At 46.1% G+C, this 8,958-nt stretch overlaps 1 pseudogene; it reads right to left on the reverse strand.

Annotated features, from left to right (window-relative positions):
- Positions 1-1,135: 1,135 nt before the first annotated feature.
- On the reverse strand, positions 1,136-2,645 carry LOC118577981 (annotated as a pseudogene).
- Between the last annotated feature and the right edge of the window lie 6,313 nt (positions 2,646-8,958).

An 8,958-nucleotide genomic window follows, 5' to 3' on the forward strand; every position in this document is an offset into this window, starting at 1 on the left:
TGTCTCGAAAAGAACAATCTTGGGATGACGCTTGAATGATCTCTAGAAATTAAGAGGCTCTTGCAGGTGTGGTGGGCAGAAGCAGGCAGATCTCTGTGAGTTCGAGGCCAGCCTGGTCTACAGAGTCAATTCCAGGACAGCTCAGGCTATTGTTACACAGAAAAACCCTGTCTCGAGGAAAAAAAAAAAAAAAAAGAATGCTTGCCACATTTCTGTATGGGAGTACTCCCAAATGACCTAGTCTTACCAGTTTTTCTGAAGTTGGTATACAGGTGGATATCTGTCCCCTGCAGCTCCTGATTCAGCATCATGCTGGTCTCTCTCAACCTGTCAGACAGAAGGACCTAGAGTCTGGAGCGGGGTTAAGGATTTCAGTAATGGAAGACCCAAATTTGAGTTCACTGTCTGGAGCCAGATTGAAACAGCAGTTTAGAGTTTTGAGTTCTAAGACAACATTCTGTATCTTTAATCACGTTTTCTTTCCCCAGCAACATAGAAACATTTTATTTCAAAAAAGAAAAGGTGTCACTTGTATAATTTTCATGAAAACCTTTTAGTTTTTGTTTCTTTGGGTTTGTTTGTTTGTTTGTTTTTGAGATAGGGTTTTGTTAAATATTTAGGCTAGGCAAGTCTCAGACTATCCACATTGTTCAGCTTTCCAAGAATTGGGGGTCTCAAGAGCGGGTCACACCTTGCTAAAGCTATAGCGTTATAATTTGAAGCGAGACTCTGGAGACCTTAGTCTATCTATCTACCGCATGCTCTTTCTTTCCTGAGACAGGGTCAGTCTAGCTGTGACCTCCTGGTGTGTCCCTCACCCCTCATCTCTCCTCTGAAGTGCTGGGATTCTAGGGACACACCACCATGTCTGATTCTCATTCTACTTCTGACTTACTCTCTGGATCAACAGGATGGCTGAACAAACTCCTCTGTGTTCCCCATCAAACAGAAAAAATACTGCTATAGTTAGTTAACAGCTTTTCAGGAAGATTTAAGTAACTTAGTGTGAGTGTTCAGTCTGTTTTTCAGTCACTTTAGTAGCTTAACTGGGCGTTTCATCTACGGTAACTGTGTGGTAATAGATGCTATTTTTTCTACCTGATCCTGGCACGTTACAGGGCAGGCGTCATCCTGCCTATTCTGGTTCCTTCAGCATAGACTTCACCACACTAGTCAATTCATGGAACTCTGTTCTGAAAGTGACCACGTCAGTGAATTTGTACAACCTGGCGTCCAGCCTAGCTGCCACTTCTTGTTGTTCCGTCTAGGAAGGAAGGGGTCATGGGTGGAGCTGAGCTGTAGAACGTGAGGGCACTTGGCCTTGAACTCTCACTGACAGGGGCAGCTGAATACCCATTTGCTCTCCCTTTCTGGTCTCCCAAGTCTATGCAGACACCAGTACAAGGCCATATACCTGGTTTGTCTCTGCATACCTCATGGCTGTCATGGTCCCAAACTGTGGCATATGATGAAGGTCTTATCACCATAAGTGTAGTTCTGTCTCCATGAAGGGCAACCAGATGCTTTCTGGAGCTGTAATTGAGTCTGGTACATTTTTAGCCAAACACTGAAAACCAGGAATCTGCTCCAGCCCCTTCCTCACCCAGCCGTATGGTGGGTGGCCACATCCCTGTCTCCATTCCAGGAAACAATCACTGCCTTGCTAGGGAACACTGTGAATGCAGACACCAGAGACTGATGTCCAGCCCAGAACCTATTTGTTTTGGTTTTTCCAGGCAGTGTTTCTTTGTGTAACAGCCCTAGCTATCCTGGAACTCTTTGTAGAACTGGCCCCGAACTCAAAAGAGATCTGCCTGCCTCCGATCCAGCATGCTGGGATTAAAGGTGAACTACAGCACCACCTAGCTATTTAATTTTTAAGCACAATTTTTTGTTTTCTTTTGTTTTGTTTAGTTTTTGTTTTTTGAGACAGGGTTTCTCTGTAGCTTTGTGCCTTTCCTGGAACTCACTTGGTAGCCCAGGCTGGCCTCGAACTGAGATCCTGCCTGGCTCTGCCTCCCCAGTGCTGGGATTAAAGGCGTGCGCTACCACCGCCCGGCAACAATCTTTTTTGTATTTGTTTGTTTCTCTGGAGTCCTGGCTGTCCTGGAACTTGCTCTATAGACAAGGTAGGCCTCAAACACAAATCTTTTTTTAAAAAAAATAATTTATTTATCTTTATTTTATGTTTGTTGGTATGAAGGTGTCAGGTTCCCTGGAACTGGAGTTGAGACAGTTGTGAGCTGCCATGTGGGTGCTGGGAATTGAACCCGGGCCCTCTGGAAGAGCAGCCAGAAACACAATCTTTTTTAAAGGATATTCCATTTCATTTATATTTTATTTTATTTATTTTGGTTTTTTGAGACAGGGTTTCTCTGTGTAGCTTTGGGCCTGTCCTGGAACTCACTCTGTAGACCAGGCTGGCCTCGAACTCACAGAGATCCGCCTGCCTCTGCCTCCCGAGTGCTGGGATTAAAGGCGTGCGCCACCAGTGCCTGGCTCATTTCTATTTTATTTGCGTGAGGATTTTGCCCGCCACATGCCACACCTGGGAGGACAGAATGGGGCATCAGATCCTTTGGAGCTGGAGTTACAGGGACAGCAGCCACAGGAGTGCTGGGACCTGAGTTTTCTCCATCACCCATCACCGTGTGGGTCTCAGGTTTGGCTGAGAGGACCTTTACCCTCTGTCCACCTTTCCCCCTCCCTCTCTCCCTTTTCATTCACCTATAGGTTTGCCAATGTTCTTTTTTTGTGTGTGTTGAGCTGAGGATCGAACCCAGGACCTTGTGCTTGCTAGGCAAGCGCTCTACCACTGAGCTAAATCCCCAACCCTAATGTTGCTCTTTTCAAAGAATCAGTTTTTATTTTAGCTGGCTCTATTATTTCTGCTCAGATCTTAATTATTTCTTTGCCATCTTTGAGTTTATTTTATTCTGATAATTCCCAAGTTGTAAAGTTAGCTTGCTGGTTCATCATGTTTCCAGTCTTTTAGTACATTTGTGGCTATACTTAGGGGGGCGCCACTGCGTGTAGCTGTTTTCTCTTTGAAAGCTGCCATAGCTGTGACTCCTAGCTCCTGGGTCACTGGTAGAAATGTTTGAATTCCCTCAAAAGTTGATTTATTCATTTAACTGGATCTCTACCAAGATGTCTGGAGAAGCAGGGCGTTTGCAAGTCTCTGCTTTGATCTGCCGGGATTTGGAGGCTGGTCTTGCTTCCTTTAGAGTCCATCATTGTCTGGTAGATGGGAACAGCACAGGTTCATCCTTTAGAGATGTCACTGTGTGTGTGTGAAGGATGCAATGAGCAGTCAACTCCAGTCAGGGAGGCCAGTGGAGAGGCAAGAACACTCTTCTGAGTAGAAGTGACGGTGGGATGGCGCAGCACGGCATTGGTGAGGACAAGCAGTGATGTAAAGACCAGGATTTGAACTAGGACCGTTTGACCTTGTCTTCCTTTCTAGGTCCTCACAACTGAAAACCTAGTTCCTCAAAAGGCCTAAATCTTCCTGCTACGTACCTTCACGACACTTACTACCCCCAGCATAAGTCAGCCCAGAGCCATGGCTTCCTGTAGTCCCACAGCAGTGACCTCTGAATCTCCTAGTAACCCCCAGACGGTGCTTACTCACAACTCAACACACCCTGGAAAAGCCCTTGGTTTGCCTCTTGCAGAGCCAAGTAAGGCTGTTCCTCTATCCCAACAAGCTGTGCCTGCTGATCAGATGTGCCCAGCAAGCTCTCAGCAAACAGATGCCAGTGATAGCTCCAAGCCATTACTCGATGATTGCCAGGCTACAACAGTCACAGAAAGCAAGGTGACAGTCTCCAATGAAGGCAGCCAGATGAACATGATCTGTCATAATCAAACTCCTCGAAACAGAAGCCAGAAAGCAACTCTTGAAGAGGGCCATGTGATGAACTTCAGTGGTGACCAAACCCCATTGGAAGACTGTCCAATCACTTCTGGGGGTGACCAAGCCTTCAACTGGGGTCAGATGATGACCCCCAGTGTTGAGCAGACTTACCATGGGCATCAGCAGATGGATCTTAATAGTGACCGGAATGTCTACAGAGATAAAATGAGAACTTTCAGTGTCGATCAAATGATATTCAGTAGTAACCAGCCTCTCTACAGAAGCCAGAAGACAAGCTGCATCTATGGGGCTCAGATGACACCCCGTGATGGTAACCAGATGACAACCCCCACTGGTGACCAGACCTTCTTTGGGGGTCAGACAATGCCCTTCAATGGTAACCAGGCTCCCTACGGAAGTCAGGGAACAACTTTCTCTGACCAGACGTTCTATGGAAACCAGATTACACCCTCCAGTGCTAACGGAACTCTCTTTGGGGCTCAGATGACAACCCCCACTGGTGACCAGACCTTCTTTGGGGGTCAGACAATGCCCTTCAATGGTAACCAAGCTCCCTACGGAAGTCAGGGAACAACTTTCTCTGACCAGACGTTCTATGGAAACCAGATTACACCCTCCAGTGCTAACGGAACTCTCTTTGGGGCTCAGATGACAACCCCCACTGGTGACCAGACCTTCTTTGGGGGTCAGACAATGCCCTTCAATGGTAACCAAGCTCTCTATGGAAGTCAGGGAACAACTTTCTCTGACCAGACCATCTATGGAAACCAGATTACACCCTCCAGTGCTAACGGAACTCTCTTTGGGGCTCAGATGACAACCCCCACTGGTGACCAGACCTTCTTTGGGGGTCAGACAATGCCCTTCAATGGTAACCAGGCTCCCTACGGAAGTCAGGGAATAACTTTCTCTGACCAGACCATCTATGGAAACCAGATTATACCCTCCAGTGCTAACGGAACTCTCTTTGGGGCTCAGATGACAACCCCCACTGGTGACCAGACCTTCTTTGGGGGTCAGACAATGCCCTTCAATGGTAACCAGGCTCTCTATGGAAGTCAGGGAACAACTTTCTCTGACCAGACCGTCTATGGAAACCAGATTACACCCTCCAGTGCTAACGGAACTCTCTTTGGGGCTCAGATGACAACCCCCACTGGTGACCAGACCTTCTTTGGGGGTCAGACAATGCCCTTCAATGGTAACCAGGCTCCCTACGGAAGTCAGGGAACAACTTCCTCTGACCAGACGTTCTATGGAAACCAGATTACACCCTCCAGTGCTAACGGAACTCTCTTTGGGGCTCAGATGACAACCCCCACTGGTGACCAGAACTTCTTTGGGGGTCAGACAATGCCCTTCAATGGTAACCAGGCTCCCTATGGAAGTCAGGGAACAACTTTTTCTGACCAGACCGTCTATGGAAACCAGATTACACCCTCCAGTGCTAACGGAACTCTCTTTGGGGCTCAAATGACAACCCTCACTGGTGAACAGAGTTTCTGTGGCTCGCAGATGACAACCCCCAGTGGTGGCCTGACCTATTATACAGGACAGATGATGTCCCTTCTTTGTAGCCAGATGCCTTATGAGGACAGATTCCAATGTACTCCAGATTTTCACTCAGCCCGCGGACAACCTCTGGAAGGCTTTTCAAGCTCTCTTTTGGTCCCAAGAAATCTATCAGAGGTGAAGGAGAATCTCAGGACTCCCGCCCCTCAGTCAAAGAGAAAAAATCAGAAGATCTATGTGTGCAGTTACATAGACTGTAAACAGACATACACAAAGTCTTCTCACCTCCGAGCTCATATCCGGAAACACACTGGTGAGTGAGGCTCTGGGGGAGGGGTAAGCGGCTACAGGTCTGTGCCTTTGTAGGGCTTCAACGTTATTTGAGATTGTTGCCACTTCCTGGAAGTCTGGGACTCCAGAAGACCCTGGAGAAAGTAGATAAAGAGGTTTTATTGACAGCTCAGGTCTCAGGCCAGTGTCAGGCTAGGCCACAGCCTTCTGTGATGTCCTTGGTACTGCATGATGGGATAAGTAAGGTATTCATTTGGTCCCTTGTGGAGGTTCATGAGTTTGTTTTGTTGTTGTCCCCTGGAGAAATGAGGTCTCAGCATGTTGTCCACACTGGCACTGAACACCCTGGCTCAGGAAATTTCCACCTAAGGCAGCAGGTACCTAGGGCCATTGGCATATGCCCAGCTAGCTCAGAGGCCTCACTCTGCTTCTGTGTGGACTGTCTCCTTCCTCCTGTCTTATTCCTTCCTTGGCTTTCTTGCTCACCCCTTCCTTACCTCCTTTTGCTGTTTTTCCAATCCTTCAGAGGTTTCTTGTATCTCCAACTCACCTTTCTCCAGCTATTCCTTTTCATACTTTAGTCTCCTGTCCGTCTTGCCTAGCCTTGTCCTTGGTTCAGTCAGGACCCCTGGCCCACTGTCCCTGAGTGTAACCAGCCTCTCTTTTTCTCTGGTTCAGGGGAGAAGCCCTACAAATGCCTCATGCCTGGATGCTCATGGAAGTTCTCTAGATCAGATGAACTCAACCGGCACAAGAAAAAGCACACTGGAGCGCGGCCGCACCGATGCTCAATGTGCGACAAGAGGTTCGCACGATCGGATCACCTACGGCATCATGAACAAAAAGCACATGCAGGGCCAAGTGGATCCCTGAGGTCGAGGTCAGCCCGGTCTACAGAGTGAGATCCAGGACAGGCACCAAAACTGCACAGAGAAAGTGTCTTTTAAAAAAAAAAAAAAAAAAAAAAAAAGTTGGATTTAGCTCAGTGGTAGAGCGCTTGCCTAGCAAGTGCAAGGCCCTGGGTTCAGTCCTCAGCTCAAAAAAAAAAAAAAAAAAAAAAAAAATTGGATTTAGCTCAGTGGTAGAGCGCTTGCCTAGCAAGTGCAAGGCCCTGGGTTCAGTACTCAGCTCAAAAAAAAAAAAAAAAAAAAAAAAAAATTGGATTTAGCTCAGTGGTAGAGCGCTTGCCTAGCAAGTGCAAGGCCCTGGGTTCAGTCCTCAGCTCAAAAAAAAAAAAAAAAAAAAAAGTCTACAGGGAAACATGACTACACCTAACAGCAACTTTGAAATCTACAAAAGGATGATGGGACCCCACAACAACTGACAATTCCACATGGACTACAGTAATACCATTAAGCTGATTAACACCACCCAAAGATTGGCTTTGAACTACAAACTACTCAGGACAATTTCAAGATGGCTAGCTGAGACGATTCAGCTTCACAGACTACTGGAACAAGGATTTGTGACAATTAATCTCAAAACTTTCTTTTCAAGATCCTCAATATTTTCAGATGCTGTCTCAAAAATAAAACAAAACCAAGAACAACCCTGGAACAAATTTATTATTGTTGTTATTATTATTATTATTATACATGTATTATTAATATTCTTATATAACTATAGTAATTTATAGTATTATTACTACTACTAATTTCTGGGTATTTGAAGCATCAGAAGAGTCTTGTCAAGTAAACAATGCCTTCTCAGGGCTTATTGGATTTGAAAGCCAAGTGTCATCTTTAGTCCAGGACCTGCGATGAGCTCAGGCTGGAGGACTGAGGGCTTGGAACCATAGGCACCAGGAGAAGTGACCCATTGGTGAGCTCTGGGCACTGTGAATAAATCCCATTCAAAGGTACACTCCTGGTTAACCTGATAGGTGGGGCATATGAAGATCCTCACATGGTTTATGTGACAGTACCAATGGGCCACCACCACCTGTCATTCAGTGGGGAAGACAAGACCCAATGCTTGGAAATCCGTCTCTAGAACAACACACCATGCTGCCTCTCCCTTAGAGCACACTTGGGAACATGTTTGTGCCTTCTTTGTATCAATTGCACAGCCAATGTTGTGTGTGGTCAACAGGAAAAACTCAGCCTAACTCTTATTTTTAGGGTTTGTTTTTTTGTGTGTGTGTTTTTGTTTTTTGAGACAGGCTATGTAGCCCTGGCTGTCCTGTAACTTGCTCTGTAGACCAGACTGGCTTCAAGCTCAGAGATCTGAGAGCCTCTGCCTCCTGAGTGCTGGGATTAAAGGCATGCACCACCACCATTCAGTTACTTTTTTCAATTTTAAACTTTACTTTTATTTTATGTGCATGGGTGTTCTGCCTGCATGTATGTCTATACACCACATACATGCAGATACCAGAAGAGGGTTTTGGATCCCCTAGAATTGGAATTACAGACAATTGTGAACCACACTATGTGGGTGCTGTGAATAGAGCTTGGGTCCTCTGGAAGAGCAACCAGTACTCTTAACCACTGAGCCACCTCTCCAGCCCCCTAACTCCTGGTTTTAGTTTATTTTTGAAAGCCAAAAGGTTCGGGTAAGATTGACTAGATTCTAATTCATCTTCAGAATCACTAGGAGGGAATCCTGGTCAGTCCCCCAGTCTTCGTTGGGTAGTGCTGTTTTCTGGACCAAACAGGATACTGTTGTTGACATAGTGGAAGGTGCAAAGCCTTTTCTAGATCTTGATGAAAAACAGCTGGATTTAAGTTGCTTGTAGAAGGACAGCACAGGTACATCGAAGTCTATGCTATAAAGAGGTCAGTTGAGCACAACCCTCTGGATATAGGGGAGTGTGGAAAGGGCACAAAACACCAGTTTGGGCAAAGCACATGTTCTCATGTGGCCCTCTATGATAATCACAAGACTTACATTACATTAGTGCCAAGATCATCACTGTGGCATTGAACCACCCATAACCAGTAGTGAGTCTTTAGATACCAGAGCCCAGCTGCTGGGCGGAGACTTTTATAAGCTGTATGGGAAGTGATTTCCTCTGCTTCCCTATGCAGCCACCTGACTTTTTTTTAAAAAATGATTAATTTTTTTATTTTATGTGCATGTGGTGTGAAAGTGTCAGATCCTCTGGAAGTGGATTTACAGACAGTTGTGAGCTGCCACATGAGTGCTGGAAATTGAATCCAGGTCCTTTGGAAGAACAGCCAGTGCTCTTCACCACTGAGCCATCTCTCCAGCCCCAACTTTTTTTTATAGGCTGTATGGGAAGTGATTTCCTCTGCTCCCCTCTGTAGCCACCC

Source organism: Onychomys torridus, chromosome 2, assembly GCF_903995425.1.
Source record: "Onychomys torridus chromosome 2, mOncTor1.1, whole genome shotgun sequence".
Lineage (NCBI taxonomy): Eukaryota > Metazoa > Chordata > Mammalia > Rodentia > Cricetidae > Onychomys > Onychomys torridus.